Consider the following 8,083-nt stretch of genomic DNA (forward strand, 5'->3'; position numbering starts at 1 on the left):
TAAAATTATTGACCTTTAAATCGCAAAAAAAAATAATCGTAATTAATGGAAGCAAAGGAAGGTATAAAGAGCTGATTTATTATTATAATATTATAATTGAAATAAAAAATCTCAAAATACAAATATCATCTCACTTTGTTGACGATATCCACGATATTCACACCAACATAGGCTGTATCTCTAATTTAAAGTTGTGTTTGACGTAAAGTTGTGTTTGGCGTATAGTTATCATAACTAGTATTTTGAAGGTGTTTTTTTTTAACCCCGTCAGATAGACCTTATAGTCAAGTCAGAATCACCATGTGTGAAATTATACAAAAATCTAAAGATGAATATTTATGGTTGATACAAAACTTCACGCCAACATATACATGTGTCATATATCTTATATGAAGATAGTTCTTGTTTGTTTATTGTCGTCAGTACATAATCAAGGTAATCTGAAATTGAGCCCTGGGTCTGGACTAAAGCTCAGTAATGAAGGTCATACGGTAACCAATCGTTGCTTAAAATCAACATTACTCCCCCTTGTAGTTAGCTATCTGATTGTTTATATTGTTAGATATCGACCATTCATCTTTTGTAGTTAAACAAAGGATTTTTTTAAAAGTTTTATTCATTATGCTTCATATATACTTCATCAAATTGTCTGTACGAAATAAAATGCCCCTCCGCACCAAATTTTTAAACAAATAAAAAAATTGTGCGTTCCTTCTATGATGTCAAAATTAGAAAGAAAATTAACGGAACATCTGAGTGGCAATCTCCTGCTTATATTGTACCAAACATCTCTTCAAACAAGTATCTACAGTAGGTTGAACACATAAGTAACGAAGTTATTTTGGGGAAGAACTTCTTGAAAACACGTTTATGAAATATCGAATGAAACAAAGGTGGACACAGGCTCGTGGATTGTATCCAGCATATAAAGAATAACTCGGTCAAACTCATAAGACCCAACCAAATTCGAACTTGATCTGGATTTAATCATGGACATTTGCCAGCCAGACAATACCACCAGAAAGACAGATATACAGACAGATAAGACATTCAGACCGACAAGACCATCAGAGAGACAGACCGACATAAAAAAAACACCACCAGACAGACACACAAAAAAGACCACCAAAGAGACAGACAGACAGACAGACAGACAACACCACCAGACAGACAGACACACCAGATAAACAGACAGACGGACAAAACACCAGATAAACTGACAGATAGACAAGATCACCAGACAGACAGACATACAACACCACCAGACAGACAAGATAACCAGACTAGACCACCAATCAGACATACAGACATACATGACCAGACAGACAGACAGACATGACCAGACAGACAGACAGACAGACAGACAGACAGACAGACAGACAGACAGACAGACAGACAGACAGACAGACAGACAGACAGACAGACAGACAGACAGACAGACAGACAGACAGACAGACAGACAGACAGACAGACAGACAGACAGACAGACAGACAGACAGACAGACAGACAGACAGACAGACAGACAAGACCACCCGATAGACAGACAAACAAATATAATAAAGTCGCCTACAGCTCCACTTCACAGGTCAAGAACTTGTATAACCAGTTAATACCAGATGAGTAACGATCTATATCAATCAATAAAATGTGTTTTTTTTAGATAATTAAGCCACAAGTCCCACACAAATCAATTTAGTTTAATTAACCCAAGTTAAACTTAAGGATGTTTGCTACTCTATTTTAAAATAACAAGCTTTTTAAAAGACTGTTATTAATTGATAGTATACAATTAAAGAAACTATAAAAGCAGAAAAAAAGAGTGTGCATGTTTTCGAGATATGAGTCGTTTAAAATTTGGCGGGAAACAATTTTCTCTAGACTTTTCATTCATTAAACATTGACCACTATCTATTCAAAACAAATATTACTATATTGCAGATAAAAGGCCTAGACTACAATTCATTGACGGTTCATGTAATTGTTGTCGTAACTTATATAGCTACGACTGGATTACGAACTTGACAGATAAGAATTAATTGGAAATTAGTGATACGAAGCAAAAATGTAATTTGTTTTTAAACAACAATTTCTTATAAGAAATAGTTTTCTGTGATATAAATGACTTTTTGTTTTATTTATATCCCCCTTTTGACGCTTTTATACCCCCTTGTTGACACCATGTAAACGGATTAAAACATTTGTTTCATAAAAGAGCTTAACACATTTGTTTCATCAAAGAGCTTAAAACATTTGTTTCATCATTAGATTTTTTTAGATAAGTTTGTACAAGTTCAGGTTAGATAAAATTTTAAAATAAAAATGCAGGACAGAAATTACAACTTTTAAATATGCAGGACACAATTTTTTTTTATCGTAGCCACCCCCCCCCCCCCCCCCTAAAATCAAATGGTACCTTCCTGAAATATCAGATGTATGACATTAAGTGATGTGAATATACCCCTTACATTGTGATGTGGCAACTGGTTTACCATGATAGGAATACTAACCGCATCATTTAATTTTAAAAGGTTTTTCGAGAAATCATGCATTGAATTTGCACTTCAGAATTGTGAAACATTTCGCGAAACTAAATTGAATCTGTAGGAAAAAAAGACTTAATCTTAGCTGTGAGAAGATATATTTAAACTTCAATGTTGGATTACGTTATACAGCCGATGTTAGTTTCTTTATCGTCCCTGGAGAACCGATTGGGAGTCCCAACACCTTTCCGCCTTTTTGGTTCTAAACTTCTCAGATGGGTAGATTTGTATAGAAATAGTTCTATCGGTGTTTTTTTGTTTTTTTATCTTGCGGTACAATGCAAAATCACTGCAAGTTCCAGCTCAGGCCAACTCTTCACTAGAAGATGGAGTAAATTAAAATAGTTCCGGAACAGAATCGATCAATGTTGGGCGTTATAACGTTGCAACTACGAGACAGGGCTTTACGGGTTGGGGTGCTTTCTATAAGGTCTCCGTTCTCAAATTCATATATGGACTTGACTAGGATGTAAAATTGTCTCATTGGCACTCACACCACATCTTTTTATTTATATTGATAGGTTAAAATTCTAATTTGGGTGCTTTCTGTGACGTTTTCAAGTTGTGTTATTAAATATCGGCCTAGTGTAGTATCGCTCATTTCACACTTAAAGTATTGCCGCTGCTGCTGTTGCTTCATGTTGGGTCATATACAAGGTGTTTCCATGTAATGCTTTTACTTCCTCTACAGCTCTTGTGCTCACTACCTTCTTGTGTGTGTTTTGCTGCTGCCGCTAGTCGAGGATAGAGGATAGAAAGTTGTTGTTGCTGCTGCTTAAAATACTCATATTAAGATTTTTTAATAAACTGTTTTCAATGCTCCTGCAACTTTTGTCGTTCTCATTTCACTTCCTAAATGCTACTGCTGTTGCTTGAGGGAAGAACGAACAGAGGGGATTTTTCTTTAAATTCATAAGCATATAAATAAAGAAAAAAAAAATGCAATGAGTTTGAATGTGATTTCCTTTATTTGATTCTTAAAAGCAGCAAATTAACAGCAACATCATAACTATCCCAAGCAACAGCAGAATACAATGAGCATAAGAGCAAGCTATAAAGGGCCCCAAAATGACCATTGCATCACAATTTAAACAGGAAAACCGACGGTCTAATCTTTTTACCAAAACGAGAAACATTTATCAAACATACCAAATAACGACAAGCACTGTTCCTGAATTAAATTCCTGACTTAGGAATATATGCAGCGGATTTGAACGTTTTAACAGGGGCCAACCTTCACCCTAAACCTGATACAGCAGTATATTAACAGTACAAACAGAAAAGACGGACTATAAAATATTAATTGAAAACGTCTTTACTCAGACTATAAAATAAATGAATGTAGTATGAAATCGTGTACCAGTGTATGACTGAAATTTCCTCAAATTTACTTTACATATGTTGTAATGGCTCTTGCTCTTTCTGCATGAAAGAGAACAAACTTTCAAAGAGGAAAAAAAATTGCAGCCATCAGCTACATTTCCTTTTATCTTTTTTGACTCCTTATAATTTTAAAATCTTGATTTATTTCCTTGCATAAACTTCAAAGTTTGTTCGATTTCCTTTAGTATGCGCTGCATACGGGGCGCCGAATGGGACTCTTGTGGTTTTGTACACAAAAATCTATTTTGTACGGACAAAAGTGACTTTTGTTCAACAAAAATGAGTTCAGTTTAACAAAATTTGTAACATACTACAAATTTAAAATTTTGTCATACAAAATTATCTTTCAGTGGACAAAAGTCACTTTCGTCATGACAAAATTCATTTTTGTTACACAGACAATGACAGACTTGACTTTTGTTACCTAATTTGAAAATTGGAAGACAGAAGTCAATTTTGTATGCAAATAAGTTTAGTTTGGATTCTGTGAACTAATTTGCATACAAAATCGACTTTTGTGAGACAAAATTGACTTTTGTGAGACAAAATCGACTTTTGTGAGACAAAATCGACTTTTGTGAGACAAAATTGACTTTTGTGAGACAAAATTGACTTTTGTGAGACAAAATTGACAAAATTCAATTTTGTCTCACAAATTTGAGACAAAATTCAATTTTGTCTCACAAAAGTAACAAAATTGACTTTTGTGTGACAAAATTGAATTTTGTCAATTTTGCCTAACAAAAGTAACAAAATTGACTTTTGTGAGACAAAATTGACAAAATTGAATTTTGTCTAAAATGTCTCACAAAAGTCAATTTTGTCTCACAAAAGTCAATTTTGTCGTCACAAAAGTCAATTTTGTCGTCACAAAAATGAATTTTGTCATCACAAAATTGAATTTTGTCGTCACAAAATTGAATTTTGTCGTCACAAAATTGACTTTTGTGAGACAAAATTGACAAAATTGTGTTTTGTCTAACAAAACTGAGACAAAATTCAATTTTGTCAATTTTGTCTCACAAAAGTGAATTTTGTTGTCAGAAAAATGAATTTTGTCTTCACAAAATCGACTTTTGTGAGACAGAATTTACAAAATTGAATTTTGTCTCACAAAAGTCGATTTTGTGAAGACAAAATTCAATTTTGTGAGACAAAATTGACAAAATTGAATTTTGTCGCACAAAATTCAATTTTGTTGCACAAAAGTCAATTTTGTCTCACAATAGTCAATTTTGTCTCACAGAATTGACTTTTGTGTTTTTATTTCTATATCAGGTAACAAAAGTCAATTGTGTATGCAAATAAGTTTATATTTGCATACCTTTTTGACAAAATTGACTTTTGTTATGACAAAAATGAATTTTGTCATGACAAAATCGACAAAATCGAATTTTGTCTACAAAAATGTATTTTGTCATCACAAAATTGAAGTTTTCATAAAAGAAGTCTGTATCACATAGTTTTGTAAGACAAAAATGATTTTGTTGTGACAGAATTGAATTTTGTACAAAACCACAAGAGTCCCATTCGGCGCCCCGTACTGTAACGCATTTAAAAAAAAATTGGAATTGATGACTAGGGACTCTCCAAAGATCTTCTAGTAATCTAAATACGTGTCAATCGGTTGACAAATAAAATTGCACATTAACATAACAACTGTAAAGATACAAATGTCGTCTTCACCGAAAACTTTAACAAATCAATTTGGAAAAAAGGTATCAAATATGACAACTTAAATTAAAAGATATTGATATATTTCATTTTATCTATAAAAATCGTATTTTTTAGCTTACTGTCAAAAAAAATATGAATCTGTAAAAACAATCACGGACATACCATCTTACGTATGCAAAGTCAGTGATTAATTATACATGTACATTTTCACCTGTTTAACGGTCTAAACATGATTTTGGGAAAAGAAAGACAATCCAAATTAATAATTTTCACTTTTATATGTATAATGTATGTTGAAATGACGCTTGGAAGGTATAAATAACATGAAATTGACGCTTCATACGTACAAATACCATTGTTAAGTAACATTTAACGTATAAAGTAGATACGTATGTCGCTTGTGTTGTTTTCTCTAATACAACTATCTTATGAAGCATATGGTCTTGAAGAAAGAGGACAAGAAAACCGTCAGCAGGCCACGCAGCGCTGGTTGTGTGATTGTTCGCTTGGTGAGGACAAGAGGATGGATTATTGCCACTTTACCGAAAATACAGGGGCGCAGCAAATAACCAGTGTAACCTGAAGTACAAAATGCCAATGTTTATACCTGTATTTTTCACAATCTGGCCGGGTATGATAAGATCTGTTCATTAAGAACCTGGGATCGACACCGGGGCAGCTCACATGCATTCCAAATTCGGAGGAAAGGTAAATCTTGTTAACGAAGACATTCCAGGTGAGCGAGTACAAGATCAAAGACGGGAAAATGAAACCCCTCCACCAGAGTTTGAGGTTTGAACAGTCTCAAATTTATGATTGCGAGCCTGAATAGCTTGGTAAACTCAAGTCCAACAGCAGCCTTCAAGAATACTCGGAAGGTATTTTGAAGAGGAGCGTTTGATCCCGAATTGTACCGGGTGATACCCGCGGAGTCCGAAAACGGTCGGAAAATCACACTGCGCGATATCATAGACAGGCGTAAGCTAGAATACATTGTGTCACACCGCGAATATTTTGAGCTGGGAAGCAGTCTTATAAAAGGGAAGAAGCTGGACAAGAACGCACATCTGACACTCATACAGGGCTACCTTGCGCAGGAGTGCCCTACCTACATAGCTATCCTGGTACTGTCACACCAATGGTATCAACTGCGCCGGGCTTGACACCTGCATTGCGACGAGTACATGGAAGATAAGATAGTATACACGGGAAAATGTCTGGGACTAAGCCAAGGCACATCTTTTGGCCATCATTAGTGGGAGCAGGGGTCGAAATTGGCGCTGGTCCGGCGGTCCGAGAACAGTATATTTTGTCAGCTGGTGGTCCGGCGGACCAGTAGGAATTCGGTTATAAACTCACTAATAGCATCGCAATATCGGTTTATTTGCAAATAAATTTACCTGAGAAATCAATTACACGTAACTTGGGGTAGTAAGTATTTCAATTACTTTAATAATCAAGTTAATTAATATCTTGGGTGAGCGTCCTTCACAACAACACACAATGCGGAACTTTTTGGAAGGACCACTGGACACAAAAATAAAAAGTGACATTCAAGAGGAAGATCGGAATAAAGTTTATAAAATTGACAAAAGGAAACTTAAAAATAAAAAGCTTCGGAAAAAGATCGCGAATTGTTAAATTGTGTAGTCGATTGCAATGCAATTAATGATGTAACATGTGAAAACATTGTCCCGGCTACTGAAATGTGGAACATTTCTAGGCAGCGCTCCAGACAACCCAGTCAGGCACCATATGGTCGTCGTGACGATTATGATGATGTTGAAGAAAATATTGACATTTTTGCTGTACTTGATCCTGATTTTGATAAAGAAAATAATTGAGATTATCAAATAAAAGTCAAAATCTATCATTTATATTAGTGTTTGTCAACTGAATGTCATTTTTGCAGGACCAGTATATTTGCAGCCGGGCCAGTAGATTTTTCCGTCCACTGGTCCGGCTGGCCAGTACACAAACAAGCTTAAATTCGACCCCTGCCAAGGTTACACTGAAGGATCCGAAATGGTATCAGGAGTGAGACATATCACAGACTCTATTGTTAAATTGCAGCCGTACCTTTCTGAGCAGGCGAAAAATTCAAAGGAATGTAGGAGCACCGACTACAACATCGATGGAAGTACGGTGAACTAGGTAATTTGTAGTTTGAAGAACAAGGCACTTATGGTGGCGTTTGATTACTTGACAGAACAGGACATTGAAGTTGAATCACTTGTAATTGACGGTATCGTGCTTTGCAAGGACAATGTGCCACCAGAACGTATTCCCTAGGTGATCGCCGTTTGTTCATAGAGAGTCAAGGAGGTCAAGTGATGTAAAATCACCTTCACCAGACATGGATGAAGGCTATGATATACCAGTTGAAGTGCCGGCCATGGACGAAAGTTTACTCTTGCGATAGAGTGTGTACCCTGTTGATTATATGAATGGGTTCAAGCAACTTGAGTAAACCGAGCAAGAC

The sequence above is a fragment of the Mytilus trossulus genome, chromosome 2 (assembly GCF_036588685.1).
Source record: "Mytilus trossulus isolate FHL-02 chromosome 2, PNRI_Mtr1.1.1.hap1, whole genome shotgun sequence".
Taxonomy (NCBI): Eukaryota; Metazoa; Mollusca; class Bivalvia; order Mytilida; family Mytilidae; genus Mytilus; species Mytilus trossulus.